At 40.1% G+C, this 27,374-nt stretch overlaps 1 protein-coding gene across 4 annotated transcripts in view; it reads right to left on the bottom strand.

Annotated features, from left to right (window-relative positions):
• LOC139413348 (forkhead box protein P1-B) overlaps positions 1-19,074 on the bottom strand; it is a 208,293-nt gene extending 189,219 nt beyond the window's left edge. For 3 of the 4 annotated variants that reach the window (XM_071160596.1, XM_071160600.1, XM_071160601.1), the window contains exon 1: positions 18,755-19,033. The gene's annotated coding sequence lies outside the window, so the exon portion shown is untranslated. Of the gene's footprint in view, positions 1-18,754 lie in introns of all 4 variants that reach the window. The other variant, XM_071160598.1, reaches the window with a different exon arrangement.
• Positions 19,075-27,374: the final 8,300 nt, after the last annotated feature.

Here is a 27,374-nt window from a genome sequence, read left to right as displayed (position 1 = left end):
TGACTAGGTGAATCCAGGTGAAAGCTATGATCCCTTATTGATGTCACTTGGTAAATCCACTTCGAATCAGTGTAGCAGAAGGGCAGGAGACAGGTTGGATTTTTAAGCCTTGAGACAATTGAGACATGGATTGTGTATGTGTGCCATTCAAAGGGTGGATGGGCAAGACAAAACATTTAAGTGCCTTTGAACAGGGTATGTTAGTAGGATCCAGGCGCACAAGATAGTGTCAAGAACTGTTAACGCTGCTGGGTTTTTATGCTCAACAGTTTCACGTGTTTATCAAGAATGGTCCACCACCCAAAAGACATCCAGCCAACTTTTTATTTATTTTTACTTAAATAAAGGTTAACTAGGCAAGTCAGTTAAGAACAAATTCTTATTTACAATGAGGGCCTACCCCGGCCAGGTAAGCCAGTTGAAAACAAGATCTCATTTACAACTGCGACCTGGCCAAGATAAAGCAAAGCAGTGTGACAACAGCAACACAGAGTTACACATGGGATAAACAAACACAGTCAATAACACAAAATAAAAATCTGTATACAGTTTGTGCAAATGAAGGAGGCAAGGCAAGGCAATAATAGGCCATAGCGGCAAAGTAATTACAATTTAGCAATTAACACTGGAGTGATAGATGTGCAGATGAGGATGTGCAAGTAGAAATACTGGTGTGCAAAAGAGCAGAAAAACAAAAACAAATATGGGATGAGGTAGGTAGTTGGTTGGATTGGCTATTTACAGATGGGCTGTGCAGAGCTGCAGCGATTGGTAAGCTGCTCTGACAGCTGATGCTTAATGTTAGTGAGGGAGATAGAGGTCTCCAACTTCAGTGATTTTTGCAATTCGTTCCAGTCATTGGCACCAAACGAGGTGTTGGCTTTGGGGATGACCAGTGTAATATACCTGCTGGAGCACGTGCTACGAGTGGGTGTTGCTATGGTGACCAGTGAGCTGAGATAAGGCGGAGCTTTACCTAGCAAAGACTTATAGATGCCCTGGAGCCAGTGGGTTTGGCGACAAATATGTAGCGAGGACCAGCCAACGAGAGCATACAGGTCGCAGTGGAGGGTAGTATATGGGGCTTTGGTGACAAAACGGATGGCACTGTGATAGACTGTATCCAATTTGCTGAGTAGAGTGTTGAAGGCTAGTTTGTAAATTACATCACCGAAGTCAAGGATTGGTAGGATAGTCAGTTTTACGAGGGTGTGTTTGGAAGCATGAGTGAGGCTTTGTTGCTAAATAGAAAGCTGATTCTAGATTACATTTTGGATTGGAGATGCTTGATATAAGTATAGAAGGAGAGTTCACAGTCTTGCCAGACACCTAGGTATTTACAGTTGTCCACATATTCTAAATCAGAACCGTCCAGATTAGTGATGCTAGTCGGACGGGCGGGTGTGGGCAGTGATCGTTTGAAGAGCATGCATTTAGTTTTTCTAGCATTTAAGAGCAGTTGGAGGCCACGGAAGGAGTGTTGTATGCATTGAAGCACGTTTGGAGGTTCGTTAACACAGTGTCCAAAGAAGGGCCAGATGTATACAGAATGGTATCATCTGTGTAGAGATGGATCAAAGAATCACCAGCAGCAAGAGCAACAACATTGATTATATACAGAGAAAAGAGTCGGCCTGAGAATTTAACCCTTTGGCACCCCCATAGAGACTGCCAGAGGTCCGGACAAAAGGCTCTCCGATTTGACACACTGAACTCAATCTTAGAAGTAGTTAGTTTATCTAATGACTGCCTCGCCTGGTTCACTAAGGCTGTTGAGTCTGCCGATAAGAATGCAGTGATTGACAGAGTCGAAAGCTTTGGCCAGATCGATGAAGACGGCTGCACAGTACTGTCTTTTATCAATGGCAGTTATGATATTGTTTAGGACCTTGAGCGTGGCTGAGGTGCACCCGTGACCAGCTAGGAAACCGGATTGCATAGAGGAGAAGGCACGGTGCGATTCAAGATGATTGGTGATCTGTTTGTTCACTTGGCTTTCGAAGACTTTAGAAAGGCAGGGCAGGATGGATATAGGTCTGTAACAGTTTGGGTCTAGAGTGTCTCCCCCTTTGAAGAGGGGGGTGGCCGTGGCCGCTTTCCAATCTTTAAGAATCTCAGACGATACGAAAGAGGTTGAACAGACTAGTAATAGGGGTTGCAACAATGGCAGAGGAGGTGTTAAGCATATCCCAGTTTAGGTCACCTAACAGTAAGAACTCTGATGATAGATGGGGGGTGATCAATTCAAATATGGTGTCCAGGGCACAACTGGGGGCCGAGGGGGGTCTATAACAAGCGGCAACAGTGAGGGACTTATTTCTGGAGAGATGGATTTTTAAAAGTAGAGGCTCGAACTGTTTGGGCATAGACCTGGATAGTATGACAGAACTCTGCAGGCTAACTCTGCCCCCTTTAGCAGTTCTATCTTGACGGAAAATTTTGTAATTGGGGATGGAAATTTCAGAATTTTCGGTGGCCTTCCTAAGCCAGGATTCAGACACGGCTAGGATATCATTGTTATTGAGGTATGCTAAAACAGTGAATATAGCAAACTTAGGGAGGAGGCTTCTGATGTTAACATGTATGAACCCAATGCTTTTACGGTTACAAAAGTCAATAAATGAGAGTGCCTGGAGACACGCAGGGCCTGGGTTAACCTCTACATCACCAGAGAAACAGAGGAGGAGTAGGATGAGGGTACGGCTTAAGGCTATAAGAACTGGTCGTCTAGTGCGTTGGGAACAAAGAATAAAAGGAGCAGATTTCTGGGCGTGGTAGGATAGATTCAGGGCATAATGTACAGACAAGGGTATGGTAGGGTGTGAGCACAGTGGAGATAAACCTAGGCATTGAGTGACAATGAGAGAGGTTGCATCTCTGGAGGCGCCAGAGATGCAATATTAACACTAACGAGTACGATCACATATTTGTGATCATTGTTGAGTGGTCCCTGCAGCGTACCATCGCAAATATGTCATTGGAATGGAAGCAAAATAATGTATGATGCAACAAACACGACTAAACAGCATTATTGTCTGAAAAGCATCTAAACAATGTTTTTGTACTGATGGGAAATAAGTCTTCACAACTTTATTCCTCAATTTCACCTTTTATTGTAAAAGATAAACGCAAACATCATCCAAGCATCACACAGAACACATCCACAGCCAAACTCACTCCAAAAACCAGTCTATATATTTTGTTGCACTGACAAAAAAACTAAACATAAGCTAGCAACCTAACAGCTAAACTTGTTTACTATGTACCACATCTCTGGTGAGCACAAGCGAAAAATGCAATATTGTTTAGAAAAGAGATGCGTATCAGCTAACCTAACAGCAGCTAAATTCTTTGATGGCAGTCATGTTTGTTTATGTTTGACAAGCGAAAACTCCCTAATCCCAGAATTCCATTCACTATAAGACGCAAATAAACAAAGTCAAAGATGGCTGCGCCCAAAGCCCGAAAAATTTGCCCACTTCTCAGCATATTACAAGTCTTCGATGTACTTGTTACAGTGTATACAAGAACAGGAGCACATGTCTTGACAAGTCGTTTACAGTTTGACAAGTCACAAAGCAAATAAAATGTTATCACCTCACAGATCATCACCCCAAATACAAGCCTAATGCATAGCCTAACAGTAGCACGAAAACTAAACAGGGTGGCCCAATTTGGGTGAAACCATTTTAGAGGGGTTTGTGGGGTTCATTTCATTTGAGGGGGATTTCAAGTTCATGTGGGGAAGGTATCGTGGGGAGATATGCCGCAGGAAATATTACTATGATGGGGGATTTATCAATAAATGGGGGGGCAAACCCCTGGAACCCCTGGTCTGTGCTGGCAACCCTGAGTAACGATAGTTACGAAAGTCAGTCGAGTAAACCATCCCTTCACCTCATATTTTATAACATCTTTGGTCTGACAGACGTTTACATGACAACTAGAATGCATTGTATAATGTCAACAAACATGGCGCCACACATAGCTGGCATTTACACTACATGGCCAAAGGTATGTGGACACCTCAAATTAGTGGATTTGGCTATTTCAGCCACAGCCGTTCCTGACAGGTGTATAAAATTGAGCACACAGCCATGTAATGTCCTTAGACAAACATTGGCAGTAGAATAGCCCGTACCGAAGAGCTCAGTGACTTTCAACGTGGCAGCGTGATAGGATGCCACCTTTCCAACAAGTCAGTTGGTGATATTTCTGCCCTGGTCAACTGCAAATGCTGTTATTGTGACGTGGAAACATCTAGGAGCAACAAAGGCTCAGCCGCAAAGTGGTTAGCCAGACAAGCTCACGGAACAGGACCGATGAGTGCTGAAGTTCGTAGCGCGTAAAAAAATTGTCTGTCCTCAGTTGCAACACTCACTACCAAGTTACAAACTGCCTCTGGAAGCAACGTCAGCACAATAACTGTTTGTCGGGAGCCGCACAAAAGCCTAAGATCACCAAGCATTGGCTGGAGTGGTATAAAGCTCGCCACCATTGGACTCTGGAGCAGTGGAAACACTTTCTCTGGAGTGATGAATCGCGATTCACCATCTGAACGGCCGACAGATGAATCTGCATAGTTCCATCTGTAAAGTTTGACGGAGGAGGAATAACGGTCTGGGGTTTATTTTCATGGTTCGGGCTTGGACCCTTACTTACAGTGAAGGGAAATCTTAATGCTACAGCATACAAGAACATTCTAGATGATTGAGGCTTTGATTCCAAATGTTGTGGCAACAGTTTGAGGAAGGCCCTTTCCTATTTCAGCATGACAATGCCCACGAACACAAAGCAAGGTCTATACAGAAATGGTTTGTGGAGATCGGTGAGGAAGAACTTGACTGGCCTACACAGATCCCTGACCTCAACCCCATCGAAAACCAAGCCAGGCCTAGTCGCCCAACATCAGAGCCTGACCTCACTAATTATCTTGTGGCTGAATGGAAGCAAGTCCCAGCAGCAATGTTCCAGCAACTAGTGGAAAGCCTTCGCAGAAGAGTGGAAGCTGTTATAGCAGCAAGGGGGGGACCAACTCCATATTAAAGCCCATGATTTTAGAATGAGATGTTCGATGAATAGGTGTCCCAATACTAAGCCAAGTAGTGTTGCTTAGCATTAACTCATCGTAATCAGTACAACCATCCAAAAACGTGAATAAAACAGTAAATACATTATGCTCCATACATACAGTAGAAACGACAATATACAGAAACTATAATGATAACGTAATAAGGCACTTACTTTCATAGGAACACACACACATGTCCAAAGTTTTTATTAGCAAGGAAAACAAAAATGAAGGCAATGTGGGCGTCAGCCGGAAAATGTGCCAGCAGGAAAAAGTTTGTGCGGGTTCTGTTCTGAACGGAGATGTGCAAATGTCTGTATTCTTGATCTGGGGAAACACTAGGGAAGTGCTTGGGCTCTCGTTGTAGACAGCTCAGTAAAGCCTCAAACATAAATTGTCTGCAACAGTGAAATGGGCTACTGCTATGTGAATTAATGAGGAGGTGGAACACACCTCAATTCAAACTGCTGTTATTAAATAAAACTTGTTATACAAGCATTTGAAATTGACAAGTTGAAAGAGCCTTTAGATAATTTGCAGGCAGCATGCCTTGTTTTGAGGGGAGTGCAGGTTAACTGTCCTGTAGCATAACTATCACACTTTGGAACAGTGAGTGCATTCTGACATCAGCCACATCAAAAAAAAAGTCCCGCTGGGGCGACCGTTAGAGATACTTGGAATCCACACGTGAAAAGGTTAAGGTTCTCTTAATGTTTTGTACAATCAGTGTATGTACAAATATGTCATGACTGTAGCTCAAAACGGGACAGGAGATATGCTTGTTCAAAGTTTGGTGTCTGAGATATCACGTGACAAAGACATTTCAGTTGATTACTATAGCGCCCCTTTGGGGCAATCAGTGTCATTTAGTAAATGCCAGAACTCTATGGTAAGATGCATCATTCACCCAAGTTCCTTCAAAATTGAGCCAGTGGTGTCTGAAATATTGCGTGTGACTAACATACTGACGGAGACAGATCCATAGTGGCTCCTCAATTTCAACACACCCCTTGCACAGTCTTCACATTTTTTCTAGCCTAAAATGTAATCTAAAAAGGAATTAAATAAGATTTTGTTCCTATTGATCTACACGACCTGCTCCTCATTTTCAAAATGAAGGCAATACAACAACAAAAATCTAAATGACTAAGAAATACAAAATGAGAATGTATTGATTGCATATGTTTTCACACCTCTGAGATAATACTTGGTGGAAGCACCTTGAGCAGCCATTACAGCTGTGGATCATTTTGAATAATATTCTACCAACCTTGCACAAGTGTTAATTAAGGAAACTTACAGTAAGCTCCAAAACTATTGGGACAGTGACACATGTTTTGTTTTGGCTCTGTACTCCAGCACTTTGGATTTGAACTGATACATGTTTTTATTCATATCGGGTGAACCATTTAGAAACTATAGCTATTATTATATATTTTTTATTTTTTTTAACATGGTTCCCCGATTTTAGGGGACCAAAAGTATTGGGACAAATTCACTTATATGTCTATTAATCTTTTACTGCAGTGGGCTAAATTAGGGTCACACAGAGTGTTTCTTGGCAGTCAAACAAATCTACTTTAAAAACAGAAGTATACACCTCACACACATGGTTATGGGCTTAAAAATAGAAGACACCTGTACCATGTCAGATAGAGTTTAAATTAATTGAATTTTGAGTTTGCATCCCAATATTACACTTTATATACAATCACAGACGACTGAAATATAACAACACAATTTGTCATAGAAACACCAGATTTCTCAACAAATCTTTTAAAATAATGTTTGTTAATTATGATTTTCTTTTTTATATATATATATATATATATATATATATATAAATAAATAAAACATTCCACCCATGAGGCCACTAGGTCATTTTACTGCAGGAAAGGGCTAGAGTAGTCAAAAGTTTAGTATATGGTCCCATATTCCTAGCACGCAATGATTACATTAAGCTTGTGACTCTACAAACTTGTTGGATGCATTTGCACAAATATCATCCCCCAAAGACATGCTAACCTCTCACCATTACAATAGTTAGCATTTTCGGGAGCTTACGATATTTGTGAGTCTGTAATTTTGACAAAAATAATGGACATACTTGCTGCATGTTGCCCTAAGAGAGTTGTGCAAAGTAGAATAGTATTCACAGCTGTAATGGCTGCCAAAGGTGCTTCCACTAAGTTAACTCTGGAGTGTGAAGACATATGTAATCAAGACACTTTCATTGTTTTATTGTGTATTAATTTTGAGTTTCCCTCTCTTTTAAAAAAAAACTTTCTTTCCCTTAAATGTGAAGGCAGCAAAATGTGAAGACACTGTAACGGGTGTGTAGACTTTCACTAGGCACTGTAATTCCCCCATTTTCAGGTCATCTGAGTCATTGAGGTAAGGCAAGTCACCATCAGCATTTATTCATCTACTATGTTGTGTGGACAAACCACATCAGTATGATTTCATTTAGGTAAAGCCTTTCCTTTCAATATGCAATATCATATGCTTCAACTCAATATTCAAGGGACTCTGAAAATAGAAGTCATGAATCTAGGTTAACACAGCCATTATCTACAAAAGGTACTGTGTCCTCATGAGAGACTCTAAATCCTCAAGGCCTTCCACAATCACCAGCCTTGAGCACCACGCTTATATTTCAGCCTACTATAATAAGCCTAGTGAAGAGTGAGCTGTAAACCATCCATACAGTTATTCTTTGGATAACTCTTCTCAAGGAGGGAGAACTTCTATTTGAACCATTTAATCAAACTAGTAGCCTAGATGTTGACTTGTCTGTCAATCAAATCCATTTTGGTGTAACATTTGTCACTTTGCATGATTTGCTTACCCTCTCAGACTATTGTCAAATATACAACTAATAATGAGTAATAATGAGTAATATTATACGACTAATAATGTACGTTTTTACAATACTTCCCAAATAGTCCACCCAGGTACATTGTACCACTTACGGATGGATGTAGGACAAATAATGATCCTGTTCTACTCTCTTCTACTGGTACCTTAAATGAGGCAGAGTAGTTGTAACAGTAACTTTAGACTTTCATCTGTGTTCTGTGCTCATCAGAGTAGTTGATCCTCCCCCAGAGAGCGAGAGCAGTACATCTCTGAGAATTACAGCTCCCCTATTACCACCCAGCTGGTAAATACATATCAAATAAACAAGCAACAACCACTCAATTAAGAGCAGCCTTTTAAAAAATCATGGTTCCAAAACATGTATGTACTAACATCTAATACAGAAGAAGACTAGAGCAAAAGGGGACATTCAACTTCAAAGTTAAGTTACATCAGTTTTATTTACTTAGAATATTTCAATTGGCATCATTTCGCTAAATCATTCAAAACATGCTCCAATAAGTTAATAAAAAATGCACCTCTGATTAAAAAGGTGTTTTAATCGTGAACATAGGCCAGGGAAATGTGGGAATAGTGTTGTTCCATCTCAAAGTAGTAGTTCAAATGAAACGGATGATTTTCTTGAAAGGAGAGAGCGAGAGCGGAAAGGAACAACATTGTTTAATTCAAAGGCAGAGAGAAAGAGTGCATTAACAACCTGTCAACAAAATTTGCATTGCTGCTCTCCCCTGTCTCTCCTCTAGCCCACAGTGCTGCCGGCTCAGATCTGAGTACTGTGATGGCTTATCACATCGTGAGCGGCAGGGCTAAGCTGGAGCGATGCGCCCAAGAACATGATCAAAGCACAGCAACTTTCCGCCCAGCCCTGATGATGGAAGAGCAGGCCCTGCAATGTTATGTTTCTTGTCAGGGTTGGGCTGCCAACTGAGAACACACCAAAGACGCCAAGGCTGGGACTGGCTGGCTGACTCCCTTAGCAGTGCTCTGCTCCCTTGGCCTTAATGCACATGTTGTGAAATACTATAGCTGATTTAAACTAGTGTTGCTGGTGTTCTAAAGGAGGCATTACTGCTTATGTTTAGGTGTTTGGTGCTAATTCTCATTGTCGAGCACAGGCAGATCCCAGATTAGTGGAAGCATCAGTACGATGAGAAGGACTGTGGTCCAATAGGCAAATACCTTAAGGTCATGCACACGAGGCAAAAATTACATTTTTGCATGTACTTTTCAAGATGTATTTATTATTTTATTATTCTTTTTTTTTTGGGGGGGGGGGGGTATTTTGGTCCATTAATATTTGTATTTTCAAAAGGTCAAAATAAAAATGTTAGACAGTTTGAGAAAATTTATATTTTCATTATTTTATCATACTACCATCATCAAAATGTCATGAATTGTAACCACTTTTAAATTGACATACATCCATAACTTCAAAGTTTACCACATTGAATCACACAATTTAAAAGAACATTTCATAGAGAATGTTACTACATATAGTTCAGTTTGTAACTTAATCCGGTCATGGAGTACTTTAACAAAATGAATGAAAAATATTTAGGCAAACTTCATCCAGTGTCCAGCAAAATGGACTCCCGTGATATCATTAAATATGCTCATATTTGCATATCACAAAATGTGCATAATTTAATACAATATTTCAGAGGGGGGAAATTATTATATTTGTGTACACATTCAACTGGTAGAAATTGATTGTGATATGATTAAGGGGAAAATAACAAACATATTAGGGTGTGGTGCCTGGACCTTAAAGGAAAAATCCACCCAAAACCACTCATTCCTATAATTTGCAATGTTACATAACACTAACATGTGAGAACAATATTTTTGTGAACAAATGTTTCATTTTGTCATTATAATAAGGTTGTTAGCAACACGTGAAAATCGTTGTGGAAATCTGTTGCAGCTCAAGTCAACTACAAAATGGGCTGGCTGGCTAGCTAGCTAGCAAACGTAGCTACACACAATAATACCAAAGTAAATATAGGCATGTGAAGTAGCTAGTTAGCTATAAAATCTCCTTAACAATAAATTATCAATTTCGGAGTCTACAATCTCACCATGTTCAACTTGCAGATATACGTGCCTCACAGAGTGGAGTCTGACATTCGCAACGATCATGCAATGCCCCCACGCAACGTACTCTGGACTGAAGAGGCAAACAAATAGGATAAATATGTTAGACCCTCTGTTAAATTACACATTTCTCGTGGTAGGGAATATGATCAATGGCTCATTTGAGAGAAGACAACGTCCTGTATTGAAATCTGACATGTATGATAGACATTTACCCTAGAGGTCGACCGATTAATCGAAATGGCCAATTTTAATTAGGGCCAATTTCAAGTTTTCATAACAATCGGAAATCAGTATTTGTGGACACCGATTTGGCCGTTTTTTTTTTACACCTTTTATTTAACCTTTATTTAACTAGGCAAGTCAGTTAAGAACACATTCTTATTTTCAATGACGGCCTAGGAATGGTGGGTTAACTGCCTTGTTCAGGGGCAGAACAGCAGATTTTTAACCTTGTCAGCTTGGGGGATTCAATCTTGCAACCTTACAGTTAACTAGTCCAACGCTCTAACCACCTGCTTTACATTGCACTCCACGGGGAGCCTGCCTGTTACGCGAATGCAGTAAGAAGCCAAGGTAAGTTGCTAGCTAGCATTAAAAACGTATCTTATAAAAATAAAATAAATCAATCAATCATAATCACTAGTTAACTACACATGGTTGATGATATTACTAGTTTATCTAGCGTGTCCTGCTTTGCATATAATCGATGCGGTGCGTATTTGCGAAAAGGGACTGTCGTTGCTCCAATGTGTACCTAACTATAAACATCAATGCCTTTCTTAAAATCAATACACAAGTATATATTTTTAAACCTGTATATTTAGTTAATATTGCCTGCTAACATGACTCATTGCGAACTGTGTGAAGACTATTTCTTCCTAACAAAGACAGCCAACTTCGCCAAACTGGGGATGATTTAACAAAAGCGCATTTGCGAAAAAAGCGATCTCGTTGCACGACTGTACCTAACTATAAACATATATGCCTTTCTTAAAATCAATACACAGAAGTATATATTTTTAAACCTGCATATTTAGCTAAAAGAAATCCCGGTTAGCAGGCAATATTAACCAGGTGAAATTGTGTCACTTCTCTTGCGTTCATTGCACGCAGAGTCAGTGTATATGCAACAGTTTGGGCCGCCTAATTTGCCAGAATTTTACGTAATTATGACATAACATTGAAGGTTGTGCAATGTAACAGGAATATTTAGACTTATGGATGCCACCCGTTAGATAAAATACGGAACGGTTCCGTATTTCACTGAAAGAATAAACGTCTTGTTTTCGAGATAATAGTTTCCGGATTCGACCATATTAATGACCCAAGGCTCGTATTTCTGTGTGTTATTATGTTTATGTGTGTTATTATGTTAACTAAGTCTATGATTTAATAGAGCAGTCTAACTGAGCGATGGTAGGCACCACCAGGCTCGTAAGCATTCATTCAAACAGCACTTTCGTGTGTTTGACAGCAGTTCTTCGCAACGCTTCAAGCATTGAGCTGTTTATGACTTCAAGCCTATCAACTCCCGAGATTAGGCTGGTGTAACCGATGTGAAATGGCTAGCTAGTTAGCGGGGTGCACGCTAATAGCGTTTCAAACGTCACTCGCTCTGAGACTTGGAGTGGTTGTTCCCCTTGCTCTGCATGGGTAACGCTGTGTCGAGGGTGGCTGTTGTCATTGTGTTCCTGGTTCGAGCCCGGGTAGGAGCGAGGAGAGGGATGGAAGCTATACTGTTACACTGGCAATACTAAAATTCCTATAAGAACATCCAATAGTCAAAGGTATATGAAATACAAATCGTATAGAGAAATAGTCCTATAATTCCTATAATAACTACAACCTAAAACTTCTTACCTTGGAATATTGAAGACTCATGTTAAAAGGAACCACCAGCTTTCATATGTTCTCATGTTCTGAGCAAGGAACTGAAACGTTAGCTTTTTTACATGGCACATATTGCACTTTTACGTTCTTCTCCAACACTTTATTTTTGCATTATTTAAACCAAATTTAACATGTTTCATTATTTATTTGAGGCTAAATAGATTTTATTGATGTATTATATTAAGTTAAAATAAGTGTTCATTCAGTATTGTTGTAATTGTCATTACTACAAATACATGTTTTTTTTTTAAAAAGATTGGCCAATTAATCAGTATCAGCTTTTTTTGGTCCTCCAATAAATCGGTGTCGGCGTTGAAAAATCATAAAAATCAACCTCTAATTTACACAATCTAAAAGTCAGATTCCTATTAACTTCCAATGTAGTGAGAGAGGCTTTATCGCAATGCTACATCAGAACTACATAATTTCTGCCTGCTTGAAAAACAATAGCTCAGATACACATGAAAACGTGAAATGACCCAGGGATTCGATAGGACATCCCTCAAAGATGCACAAAACAATATTACATTCAAATTGGGTGAATCGTTACTTTAAAAAGGCAAGAGACCTTGTACACAAATGTAGAAACACACACATAGGCCAGCTGAGAGAAACAGGTGTAGAGGTCTCGCAAGGGAAGCTGAACACAGATTGTAGCATATGGCTGGGCCTCTGATGTCTGCTTAAAACTGTTTGCTGCGTACCTGTGAAACACCCAAAAGGGAGCGTGGGTAACTCTAAGCTATGCTGGACATATTCTACTAGGGAAATTCTGCTAAGAAATGCAGAATTTAAGTAAATAGTGCAGTATTCTAAATAATTGTCAGGAAAAAATTGTGCTTGTGCAGCCAAGGTAATAATAGGAGTACAGTGATTCGGAAAGTATTCAGACCCCTTGGCTTTTTCCACATTTTGTTACGTTACAACCTTATTCTAAAATTGATTACAATTGTTTTCCCCCTCATCAATATACACACACACACACACACACACACACACACACACACACCATAATGACAAAGCAAAACTTATTTTTTTGAAATGCTTGCAAAGGTATATATTTATATAAAAAATGAAATATTACATTTACATAAGTATTAAGACCCTTTACTCATTACTTTGTTGAAGCACCTTTGGCAGCAATTTCAGCCTTGAGTCTTCTTGGGTATGAGGCTACAACCTTGGCACTCATGTATTTCAGGAGTTACTCCCATTCTCTACAGATCCTCTCAAGCTGTAGGTGTAACAGTTTAGCTTCCGTCCCTCTCCTCACCCCTACCTGGGCTCGAACCAGGGATCCTCTGCACACATTGACAACAGCCACCCTCGAAGCATCGTTACCCATCACTCCACCAAAGCCGCAGCCCTTGCATAGCAAGAGGAACAACTACTTCAAGGTCTCAGAGCGGGTGATGTCACCAATTGAAAAGCTGTTAGCGTGCACCCCGCTAACTAGCTAGCCATTTCACATCGGTTACATAGGGATGGTGCCTGGTTTCCTCCTTATGTGACACTTGGCATTCAGGCCAAAGAGTTTAATCTTGGTTTCATCAGACCAGAGAATCCTGTTTCTCATGGTCTGAGAGTCCTTTAGGTGCCTTTTGGCAAACTCCAAGCGGCCTGTCGTGCATTTTACTGAGGAGTGGCTTCCGTCTGGCCACTCTACCATAAAGGCCTGAATGGTGGAGTGCTAATGAGATGCTTGTCCTTCTGGAAGGTTCTCCCATCTCTATAGAGGAACTCTGGAGCTCTGTCAGAGTGACCATCAGGTTCTAGGACACCTCCCTGGCCAAGATCCTTCTCCCCGATTGCTCAGTTTGGCTGGGCGGCCAGCATTAGGAAGAGTCTTGGTGGTTCCAAACTTCTTCCATTTAAGAATGATGGAGGCCACTGTGTTCTTAGAGACCTTCAATGCTGCAGACATTTTTTGGTACCCTTCCCCAGATCTGTGAAGACACAATCTTGTCTCGGGGCTCTACGGACAATTCCTTCGACCTCGTGGCTTGGTTTTTGCTCTGCCACGCACTGTCAACTGTGGTACTATATATAGACAGGTGTGTGCCTTTCCAAATAATGTCCAATCAATTGAATTTAGCACAGGTGGACTCCAATCAAGTTGCAGAAACATTTCAAGGATGATCAATGGAAACAGAATGCACCCAAGCTCAATATCGAGTCTCATTGTAAAGGGTCTGAATACTTATGTAAATAAGTGATATAGAGATATATAGATATAGAGATATATATATATATAATATAATACAGTGGGGCAAAAAACGTATTTAGTCAGCCACCAATTGTACAAGTCCTCCCACTTAAAAAGATGAGAGGCCTGTAATAAATACTTATTTTCCACCATCATTTGCAAATAAATTCATTAAAAAAATCCTACAATGTGATTTTCTGGATTTTTTTCTTCTCATTTTGTCTGTCATAGTTGAAATGTACCTATGATGAAAATTACAGGCTTCTCTCATCTTTTTAAGTGGGAGACACAAATGGTGGCTGACTAAATACTTTTTTGCCCCACTGTATGTATATATACACACACATTTGCTAAAACATTTGCTAAAATGTCTAAAAACCTGTTTTCACTTTGTCATTATGGGGTATTGTGTGTGTGTGTGTATATTGATGCGTAAAAACATTATTTCATCAATTTTAAAACAAGGCTGTAACGTAACAAAATGTGGAAAGGGGTCGGAATACTTTCCGAATGCACTGTATATCGACCTTGAAAAACACAGAGACGAAGGCCATAAGTATTGAGTCACTGAGGAGAGCAGAAAGAAGGGACCAAGGCCACCCCTCAACAGGGACACCAGGCATAGGAAAACCTTGGCCAACCTGTAGGAGAGTCTGTAGTCTTATTCCCAGCCAAGAAGGTGCTGCTCAATACAGTGATTCCACTGCATGCATATGTGACGTGAAATAGTTGACATCGGCTATATGTGCATATCACGACATGTGACCACTTCAACCTACTTGTGAGACACACAGGTGAGTAGTATAGTGAAAAAGAAAATGACAAATATCGAGATCAATACTCCACAACAGTCTGGATCATAGCAGGCATCCTTTGGTGTTTTCAAATGTCACATTAATAGAAAGTCTCACCACTAGGAACAGTGTTGTGTGGGATCCCTCCCTTTACCCATGCGGATCCTGCCCGTGGAACCCTGGGTCTGACCTAATGGGGTTAATATTGCTTGCCATTATATCCTTTCAATCTCCAAAATACATCTCACATCTCAGATGCCCTTGAGGTTTGACAAGTCAGCTCTATGGCAAAAAAAAGAATGTGTGAGAAAAATGTATGGAAGATGTACATATTTGAATATGAGAGGTGTTTAGATTTGCACAAGCATTTGCTTTCTTTATGAGTAGATTGAGTGAAACATTACTTTCAGGCATAGTCACTACGCTCTACACTCCTACACACATGCAAAGTTTTCACATCTAATGCAAACCAACAGTACTACAGAGAGTGTAGTTTGCAGCCGTAGACACATTGAAATGGCACAATTGTCTAGTGCCCTTTCATTATTACTCTTCCATTCTAGTATATAAGTGAACTCATTTGACCACCTTTCAATGGATTATTGATGATAAGCAGGTGAAACTAAAGTAATTAGGTCTCAGGTGGGCATCCACCAAAACAACAGAACCTGTATGATGTACAGTATAACATGAAATATACATAAATACTCAATTGTAGACAAACAACTGGCAACGGGTAACAAAATAGGCACTAATGATTTCGCAAAAAATCATTGCACTGAAAAAAAAAGTGTGAAAATAATCAAATGTCCATTAGAAAATTGTACAAAAAAAATGTACTAACTTTTTATCATGCAACAATAATTATTTAATTATGTATAGTTAATTGATAGAAATTGCACACTTCCTTTCTTCCCCCTGTTGCCAGTGACATTATGTCACCCTCCCTTTTTTATGGACAGATGACAGAGGAAGACAGTAATTAATGGTTGAATTAGTTACTGGCCGTCCTGAGCGTGTGCAGTCTCCATGGAAACAGAGGAGCTGCTCAGATCTCACCTGAAGCCGTCCACTCCCTGACCAATGGCCTGGCAGCCTGGCATGGAGAGCACAGTGTGCCAGGGGCACGGTGCAGAGAGACAACAGCTGCCTGGGCACCCCACAGGGAGTGGGACAACACTAACCTTTACCCTGCAAATTTTGTCCTGCTTTCCTTTGTTACCCATTCCATTAGAACGGAATAGCTCACTAATAAACACTGTAGGTATACTAGTCACACTTGTGCTGCTTTACAATCCTATCATTCATTCCCTCATCCTTTCCTGTCCATGTACGACCAATTTTTAATGTAAACTTGCGTGAGTCACATGACAAACTCATGATGTGAATGTTCCAACAGTGAGGTGATGATATTTAAATACACAAGTTACATAGGGAAAGTTATCCATAAGTGGTACCACTTCACATTACAGTAACTCTGTATAAAACAATAATGACAGGGCAAATGCCCTAATACCAGCCCTAATCTGGAAACTCGATGTAGTGTGAAAGCTCATTCCCACCAAAATAACTTTTCTTATCTTTGAGCTGCTTGCGAGGGCACAGTCAGTTTACAGGCCTTCCGTACCCAGCACTGGGTATTTCAGCGTGTGTTCACAAAATACTGAGCAGTCAGATGAAAGAGCAAGCCCGCCCACTCCGGGATGGGAGTCCTCCTCAGACTGAATACATGAGTGACTGATTACTTTCTCACTAATTTAGCCTCAATTCTCATTATACACAGAGGACCCAAAACACACGCCTGTGTATGTACTAAAAAGGCCAAACTGAAAATCAGGACTTTAGAAAATAACACAGAAGTACATTACGGATTGGACAGGAATTCAAGGAGGCTAAATAATAAAACTGCATATGACTACCCTGTCTTGATTTTAATACTTTTTTCAGACCGTGAATTTTTTCAGTTGCAATAGGAGGCAGGGAAAGCACTGTAGTTTCATCTGGCATAAAGCAGTCTGAGAGGACACTGTTAGTGTGTTCCTGTCAGACAGGAGAAGAAAGGCTGGGGCTCTCTGGACACTGGCTGTATAAAACACCAGAGCTGGAAAGTATCAAAGAAAGTTCACCCTGTGCTTTTTAAACCTGGGTCAGCATTTGCGAAGGTCCATTTCTGCATAAGTGAGCACACAAACCCCAGTGCTTGTTCAAATAGTCTGCAGCTCTCTCTCAGGCAGCTCATGACAACAGCCCAGCAGCAGCATTGTTTGATCTTCAATGTTTTCCTTAATCTGGGTTGTCAAGGTTCGCTTGTTCAAGGCTGTTTACTTTACTTCTCCTACAAAAAGTGTTTTTTCCCCTCAGACAATGACTAATCCAAAGAGCAAGAAAGAGGGAGCTCTGCCAACGATAGATGTTAAAGCTGCGGTTGCCTTTTGTTTTTTGATGGTTTTAGCTCCAATAGCGCACCAGCTGCAGGTTTGGTTTGTGCCCTTATTGTGAGGAAAATGTAGATCTAACTGTTTTGTGCTTGTTATGGTCCCTCCTATTTTAGGGAAACAATCATGGTCTATATATACGAAATTATTAAAATATGATATACACCCTGTGTGCAAGTTACAGTGTGTTATTTTATTTGCAATAGTGGTGATTTAATATAGTTCAAGATGTAAATAATAGAACAGAAAATAAATAGAATAACTGAACACACTTGCCATTATAAAGTGCAACCAAAATATGTTGAAATTAATCTGTTAGTGCAACACTTAGCACTACCTCGTAAAAAACTCCAACACTACCCGTTTGATATGGTCTTTGCTGTACAGCACCACTACAATAACAAACGTGTCATTTATCAAAGTTCATTGCTCTACTTTCAACGTGGAATATATTCTTGCACAAAAATATGAATATAATCTACTACAACCCAATCAAAAAAAGTTATATAAAACTTTCATCCTCCAACAGGTAAGCACTAACAACTCAAAGTGGGATGGTAATTGTAGCAAATAAGAAAAGTCTACAAAAGATATCCCCTGTATATAGAGATGCTTAAAAGTTTAAAAAGAGTATTCAATACCATTGCAGTGCACTATACCACAATAATGTTATTACACTGTAGAGTGGTATTGTCTATGCAAGTGCTACAGTAACTATCAAATCGTGGTATACATTAGGTTGTCAACGTACATAACTGAACTAGCAAAAATGGTGCTTCCTACTGTAACCATAAGAAATTATAATGTGTCAAAATCTACGAAATCGTCAGAGTCACAGCTATACAGTGAGTCTGGTCCGTCCTGCAGTTTGTGGAAGGTAGCACGTGGGGAAAAGTCCCTGATCCCTGATTTTGGTCCAAAGAAATCACGGCACTCAAACTTCCTCTCTACATTCAAAAAGCTCATGTTGAGTTAAAGTGTAAACACTTAGTTGACCAAGAGCATGGTTTCACAAAGTATAACATGCACTTCTTACATACTCTTGAGATTGTTAAAAAATAAAATTCACCGGGGTCACAAACATGAGAAAATAAAGAGAGCAACTACCGACCAAACTTCTAGAAAAGTAGAAGATGCGGTATCTCGTCTTCGAATACTATCACTGAGCATTTCAAAAGGTATACGCTGCTTACAGCGATAAAACAAGACATCGAGCAGTATTTCAGCTCTCGTGTAATATTATTGGTGTTGTTTATTTGTTTATTTCGCCATGGAAACAATACCAAAAAAACAGTCGCAAACAAAGACAAACTCCATGTGAGCGAGCTGAAATAGTAGAGGCAATGAGTAACGAGAGAACATTATAATATGATCAACTTACCGGAATCGACAATGGTAGGTGGACGCAGTAGACAATTCTGTGCTAGAGATAATGAACTGTACACGCGATCTTGTGTACCAAGAAAGCATGCAACAACCACACTGTAAATACTAACAATATTACTCCGCTTGGGGGGACTAACTTTAACTACGAGAAGATATCTCTGCTGCATTCACGGAGAGCGCCGTTACAGGGAGAATAATCTAGAGTTTCACAACACCTTCTGTCTCAAATACGAGAGCGAGCTCCTTCTAATGTTAATACAATTTAATGCGCTATAAAAGAAAACGGAATCGCGGATTTGGATGTTGTTATTTTCTGATGTTCCGAGTCCGTGACGTCATATCCACCTGCTGGGTAAACAATATTCATTGCAGATCTTCACAGAATTTGAACAGAACTGAAGTCACATTCGTTGCCAGTTACACAGAAACCAAATCCAACAATGCAATTTTGCTGGGAGATTATGGATTATCTTTAGCAGAAAAGGTCGACACCAGCGGATTGTCATAAAGTAAAAATGTCTAGTTGTAAACTATCTCATTACAATTGAGGCAGAAAAAGCTTTCTTTTCTTTTTTCTGCGCTTTGTCCAATGAAAGGAGGGAGATCGAGGGGTGAAAGTTCGACAGAGGGACAAACTTTAATGAATGCAAGCAAACGTTCAAGTGTCCTATGTCTCGGCCTCAACTTTGTTGGAAACTATTTTGTAGTGGCAGACGTCTTCCCCTCTATATTATAAAGTGCATTATTAGTTACTTCCTCTAAATAACTGGTATAAGCCTATGAAAACGGACTTTTCCCTGTTCCAGCCCTCCTTACTGTCACTGAAGGTGTTCAGACATTATGGCAGTAATTAAAAGTCTGTCATTTGCCCTCTACAGAAAATAATTATCACAGGTCGGTCCAATAGTCCAGTTAACACTCGTTGAAAAGCAACATTAATTTAACCTCAAGAGAAAATATTTGAAGTCTCTGTGTCCTTGATCAAGGTCTGAAAAGCACCGTTCATTTCATTACAAATGACAGTAAATGTATCATGGCTGCATCTAAAATGCATAGCATGGCTGATGGGTTTTGGAAAGTCTGTTTCTTTGGTATAGAGCGCCACCCTCTGACAGCAGTTGAAGCCAGTACCAGCTCATTGCTCCTATGATAAAACAGTAAACACAGACTATTAATGAAAGTGATAATTACTTTAATAATCAAATGTGTAAATTGTAACAGTCACACAATTACGCCATTATATATAAATTATTAAACATTTAGACATGCCTTCAACCTGTACAGCTCGCTGCAGCTGAAAATGAAAAGGCCTACATTAAGCCTAAAATCAAATGATAGTTGAATAATCCTGAAAAACACAAAGCCATAGAGTAAAGAGAACTGATTACATATTAGAGGCTCATTGTTAGCACGGTTGAAGATATCCAGTGATGGTGGATGGTGGGGGCCACTGTTCCATATTCTCCTCGTAAAGAAGTTGAGGAGAAACAAGCAGCCCCAAGGCGTGGGATAGAGACATCAATCACGGTATGGCCCTTAGCTTGACCAGACCACGGTGTTGTGTTTAATGGTCCTCTGCTCTGCTCTCACACAGCCACAGAAACATGCAGGTGTGGGATTTGTGTTTAGTCCAGGTGAAGTCCAAACCACTCAGTCAGTCACAAGGTGTTAAATTAGATAGAAAATGTTGTCAATTCAATAAAACGTGCAGCCGATCCAGACAATGCAGAAAACATACAACAAAAGACAATATTAATTGTAACAAATGTACAGTACTTTACACCCAAAACACAAACAAAAGGAATACAGAGAAGACTATCTATGGATACCCCTAAACACCGGGGAATAGGAAATTATCTACATTAACTATTCCAACATAGGACATTAAAAATAAAATGACATGACATAAATATTTTGCACTGGAAATAAACATGTATTGTTCCTGAAAACAAAACCTGCCTGATTAATCAGACAATGTTTGTAATGAAATTAATCAAGTTTTTAAATTGATTATAAGATGCACTCTCCTGGAACAGGAATTATGTATATATATATTTATTTTGCATAGTTTCCCACACTTTGAGCATGTCCACAGTTTGATGTACATTATAGGACTGTAATGCATACATTTATAGTAACAATGGCACCCCTCTCTCTTTGCAACATCAAAGCAGTAATCACACAATGCACACAAAAAATATCTTTCTCTAGGCAAACTACTAATTGTTGAAAATTAATTCAAAATGTTTATCCATAATAAAGACAATACAACACACAATTACAAAGTCAGCCAGCCAATAGTCGGCTAAACGTATCTGTATATTGGGCATATTTAGCTCAACGGTGTCTAACACACAAGTGTCTTGTCTGAATTGTTTTGACATATTGTTGGTTTGATGTTACCAATGTGCTGTGGATTAGGCCTTGACTTGATAGAGTGCTGCTTCAAAACAAATGAATTGAGGATTACTATCAGTTATGTAACACCCTCTCCAAATGCACTCATGCACACAACAAAGTAATTAGCTTTCTGTTAATTAGGTAATTAAGCAAATGAAAAGAATCTACTCTCGATTTCCAAAGGGTTGGCTTTCATATGTTCTCCCCTGCTGCTGAGGGCATTAAGAGCAACAGAGGAACACTAGATGACTACCATTCTACATGGAATGAAAGGAAGCCACTTCTGGACATGAGCACAGATAATGACTTCTGAGGACATTTCACCCATCTGTGTCTACTCTATTTGTCAGCAAGGGACACAAAGCCTGGAAATAGACATGCATCTACATTTCACAACAAGCATCCTATGGGGATAATATTAATGTTTTTCTCGTTCTTTACTGCTAAGGTTGATCAAACAATTGATTGATGTGGGTAGACAAAGGAAAATGACATTATTTTGCAAAAAGTAAGCTCTGTTGTTGTAGTGTGCTTTTCTGTTTATCTCAGAAGTGATAATACAGTGTGGATTATCAGTAGAACTAGTGGTGATTTACAGCTAAAATGCCAGAAAAGAGTCATGACAAAAAGTTACCAGTAGGTGGAGATAATGGGACCAAGACCAAAGCATCAGAATTAGGGTTTCAAAGATACCAGTCAAAGTTACAAGAACATTCTGTAATTTTGATCATTAACAGGTAATTTATGGAAATCTATGGTAACTTTGGTAATTTGATACTTGAATAACCTGAAAATCATATATTCATGTATAGTATTCGTTTTTTACATCTGTGTCCATATTGTCCATGAGTTTCTTCTAGTACAATGGTTCCCAAACGTTTTATAGTTCCGTACCCCTTCAAACATTCAACCTCTAGCTGCGTACCCCCCTCTAGCACCAAGGTCAGCTCACTTTCAAATGTTGTTTTTTGCCATCATTGTAAGCCTGCCACACACACACACTGTACGATACATTTATTAAACATGAGAATGAGTGTGAGTTGTCGTCACAACCAGGCTCATGGGAAGTGACAAAGAGCTCTTATAGGACCAGGGCACAAATCATTTTGCTCTTTATTTAGCCATCTTACATATAAAACTTTATTTGTTCATCGAAAACTGTGAATAACTCACCATGGGTTAATGAGCAGGGTGTGCTTGAACGGATGCACATAACTCTGCAATGTTGGGTTATATTGGAGAGAGTCTGTCTTAAATAATTTTCCACACAGCCTGTGCCTGCATTTAGTTTTCATGCTTGTGAGGGCCGAGAATCCACTCTCACATAGGTACGTGGTTACAAAGGGCATCAGTGTCTTAACAGTGCGATTTGCCAAGGCAGGATACTGAGCGCAGCCCAATCCAGAAATCTGGCAGTGGCTTCTGATGAAATTCAATTTTCACATTACCACTTGTTGCAATTTCGATGAGGCTCTCTTGCTCAAATATCGGTAAGTGGACTGGAGGCAGAGCATGAAAGGGATAACGAATCCAGTTGTTTGTGTCACCCATTATGGGAAAGTACATGCGTAATTGCGCAGCCAACTCACTCAGGTGCTTCCCTATATCACATTTGACATTGTCCGTAAGCTTGAGTTTATTTGCACACAAAAAAAATCATACAATGACGGAAAGACCTGTGTGTTGTCCTTGATAATGCAGATATAGAAGCGCTCCAACTTCTTAATCATAGCCTCAATTTTGTCCCGCACAATGAATATAGTTGTGGAGAGTCCCTGTAATCTTAGATTCAGATCATTCAGGTGAGAAAAAACATCAGCCAGGTAGGCCAGTCGTGTGAGAAACTCGTCATCATGCAAGCGGTCAGACAAGTGAAAAGTATGGTCAGTAAAAAAAACGTTAAGCTCGTCTCTCAATTTTAAAAAATGTGGCAATACTTTGCCTCTTGATAACCAGCGCACTTCTGTATGTTGTAAAAGCATTACATGGTCGCTGCCCATATCATTGCATAGTGCAGAAAATACAGGAGAGTTCAGGGGCCTTGCTTTAACAAAGTTAACCATTTTCACTGGTGAGTCCAAAACGTCTTTCAAGCTGTCCGGCATTCCTTTGGCAGCAAGTGCCTCTCGGTGGATACTGCAGTGTACCCAAGTGGTGTCGAGAGCAACTGCTTGCATGCACGTTACCACTCCACTATGTCTCCCTGTCATTGCTTTTGCGCTATGTCACAAAGCTGCCTAGTTCTTAAAAAATATCCTCTCCTGTTGTCCTGGTTTCCAATGGTTTGCAGAAGAGGATGTCTTCCTTAATTGACGCCCCATAATCGTAACGAAAATATACTAGGAGCTGTGCCAGGCCCACCTCTTCTGTTGACTCATCAAGCTGTAAAGCATATAATTCACTGGCTTGTATACAAGCATTAATTGTTTCAAAACATTTCCTGCAATGTCACTGATGCGTTGTGAAACAGTGTTGTTTGATGAAGGCATTGTCTGTATAGTTTTTTGGGCCTTTTCCCCCAGCATTGTCCAGGCCATATCCTCGGCAGCATGACGAATTAAGTCCTCCACAATAATATGGGGCTTGCCTGCCCTAGCCACTCAGTATCTCACCATATAAGACGCTTCTCGGGCCTTCTTATTAATGTCACCGGTTGCTATTATACATGTCTTACTACTCGAAAGTCATCCTAATTCTCAGTCAAAAAACTCCTGTGGCTTATTTTTCAAAATGACATGTTTAGTCTCTAAATGTCTGCGTAGAGTGAAGGTTTCATCGACTTGTGAAATAGTACTTTTGCACATTTAACACACTGTGGCTGAGGAAAGGCACTACTCCCAATATAAGTTAACCCCAAATCAATGCAGTTCTCATCATATTTGCGCCTCTTTCGATGGTCCAACGTCCATGCTCTTCTAATACTATCACTGAGCATTTCAAAATGCAAGACATCGAGCAGTATTTCAGCTCTCATGTAATATTATTGGTGTTGTTTATTTGTTTATTTCGCCATAGAAACAATACCAAAAAAACTATCGCAAACAAAGACAAACTCCATGTGAGCGAGCTGAAATAGTAGAGGCAATGAGTAACGAGAGAACATTATAATATGATCAACTTACCGGAATCGACAATGGTAGGTGGACGCAGTAGACAATTCTGTGCTAGAGATAATGAACTGTACACGCGATCTTGTGTACCAAGAAAGCGCGCAACAACCACACTGTAAATACTAACAATATTACTCCGCTTCGGGGGACTAACTTTAACCACTACAAGAAGATATCTCTGCTGCATTCACGGAGCGCCGTTACAGGGAGAATAATCTAGAGTTTCACAACACCTTCTGTCTCAAATACGAGAGCGAGCTCCTTCTAATGTTAATACAATTTAATGCGCTATAAAAGAAAACGGAATCGCGGATTTGGATGTTATTTTCTGATGTTCCGAGTCCGTGACGTCATATCCACCTGCTGGATGAACAATATTCATTGCAGATCTTCACAGAATTTGAACAGAACTGAAGTCACATTCGTTGCCAGTTACACAGAAACCAAATCCAATAATGCAATTTTGCTGGGAGATTATGGATTATCTTTAGCAGAAAGGGTCGACACCAGCGGATTGTCATAAAGTAAAAATGTCTAGTTGTAAACTATCTCATTACAATTGAGGCAGAAAAAGCTTTCTTTTCTTTTTTCTGCGCTTTGTCCAATGAAAGGAGGGAGATCGAGGGGTGAAAGTTCGACAGAGGGACAAACTTTAATGAATGCAAGCAAACGTTCAAGTGTCCTAAACTTTGTTGGAAACTATTTTGTAGTGGCAGACGTCTTCCCCAATATTAAAGTGCATTATTAGTTACTTCCTCAAAATAACTGGCATAAGCCTATGAAAACGGACTTTTCCCTGTTCCAGCCCTCTTTACTGTCACTGAAGGTGTTCAGACATTATGGCAGTAATTAAAAGTCTGTCATTTGCCCCCTACAGAAAATAATTTTCACAGGTCGGTCCAATAGTCCAGTTAACACTCATTGAAAAGCAACATTAATTTAACCTCAAGAGAAAATATTTGAAGTCTCTGTCCTTGGTCAAGGTCTGAAAAGCACCGTTCATTTCATTACAAATTACAGTAAATTTATCATGGCTGCATCTAGAAGGCACCGCATGGCTGATGGGTTTTGGAAAGTCTGTTTCTTTGGTATAGAGCACCACCCTCTGACAGCAGTTGAAGCCAGTACCATCTCATTGTTCCTATGATAAAACAGTAAACACTTTGATTAATGAAAGTGATAATTACTTTAATAATTTAAATGTGTAAATTGTAACAGTCACACAATTACTCCATCATATATAAATTATGAAACATTTAGACATGCCTTCAACCTGTACAGCTCTCTGCAGCTGAAAATGAAAAGGCCTACATTAAGCCTAAAATCAAATGTTAGTTGAAGAATCCTTGATTGTGGACTTCAGGAAACAGCAGAGGGAACACCCCCCTATCCACATCGATGGAACAGTAGTGGAGAAGGTAGCAAGTTTTAAGTTCCTCGGCATACACATCACAGACAAACTGAATTGGTCCACTCACACAGACAGCATCGTGAAGAAGGCGCAGCAGCGCCTCTTCAACCTCAGGAGGCTGAAGAAATTCGGCTTGTCACCAAAAGCACTCACTAACTTCTACAGATGCACAATCGAGAGCATCCTGGCGGGCTGTATCACCGCCTGGTATGGCAACTGCACCGCCCTCAACCGTAAGGCTCTCCAGAGGGTAGTGAGGTCTGCACAACGCATCACCGGGGGCAAACTACCTGCCCTCCAGGACACCTACACCACCCGATGTCACAGGAAGGCCATAAAGATCATCAAGGACATCAACCACCCGAGCCACTGCCTGTTCACCCCGCTATCATCCAGAAGGCGAGGTCAGTACAGGTGCATCAAAGCTGGGACCGAGAGACTGAAAAACAGCTTCTATCTCAAGGCCATCAGACTGTTAAACAGCCACCACTAACACTGAGTGGCTGCTGCCAACACACTGACACTGACTCAACTCCAGCCACTTTAATAATGGGAATTGATGGGAAATGATGTAAATATATCACTAGCCACTTTAAACAATGCTACCTTATATAATGTTACTTACCCTACATTATTCATCTCATATGCATACGTATATACTGTACTCTATATCATCGACTGTATCCTTATGTAATACATGTATCACTAGCCACTTTAAACTATGCCACTTTGTTTACATACTCATCTCATTTGTACATACTGTACTCGATACCATCTACTGTATCTTGCCTATGCTGCTCTGTACCATCACTCATTCATATATCCTTATGTACATATTCTTTATCCCCTTACACTGTGTACAAGACAGTAGTTTTGGAATTGTTAGTTAGATTACTTGTTATTACTGCATTGTCGGAACTAGAAGCACAAGCATTTCGCTACACTCGCATTAACATCTGCTAACCATGTGTATGTGACAAATAAAATTTGATTTGATTTGAAAACACAAAGCCATATAGTAAAGAGAACTGATTACATATTAGAGGCTCATTGTTAGCACGGTTGAAGACATCTGGTGATGGTGGGGGCCACTGTTCCATATTCTCCTCGTAAAGAAGTTGAGGAGAAACACGCAGCCCCAAGGCGTGGGAGACAGACATCAATCACGGTATGGCCCCTAGCTTGACCAGACCACGGTGTTGTGTTTAATGGTCCTCTGCTCTGCTCTCACACAGCCACAGAAACAACTAAATTCAATAAAACGTGCAGCCGATCCAGTCACTGCAGAAAACAAACAAGACAATATTAGTTGTAACAAATGTACAGTACTTTACACCCAAAACGCAAACATAAGGAATACAGAGAAGCATATCTATGGATACTATCACGGCTGGCTGAAGGACTGGACCAAGATGCAGCATGGTAAGCGTACATTTTCACTTTATTAAAAATGACGCCGACAAAACAAAGACCAAAACCCAAACCGTGAAGCTTTGGGCTATGTGCCCTGAACAAAGTCAAAGTTTACTTCCCACAAAACAGGTGGGGGAAAAGGGTACCTAAGTATGGTTCTCAATCAGAGACAACGATAGACAGCTGCCTCTGATTGAGAACCACACCCGGCCAAACGCATAGAAATAGAAAATCATAGAACATAGACTGCCCACCCAAATCACACCCTGACAAAACCAAAA

Source organism: Oncorhynchus clarkii, chromosome 7 (assembly GCF_045791955.1).
Source record: "Oncorhynchus clarkii lewisi isolate Uvic-CL-2024 chromosome 7, UVic_Ocla_1.0, whole genome shotgun sequence".
Classification (NCBI taxonomy): Eukaryota; Metazoa; Chordata; class Actinopteri; order Salmoniformes; family Salmonidae; genus Oncorhynchus; species Oncorhynchus clarkii.
Note: the sequence above shows the minus strand (reverse complement) of the source record. Positions and strands in the feature narration are given on the sequence as shown.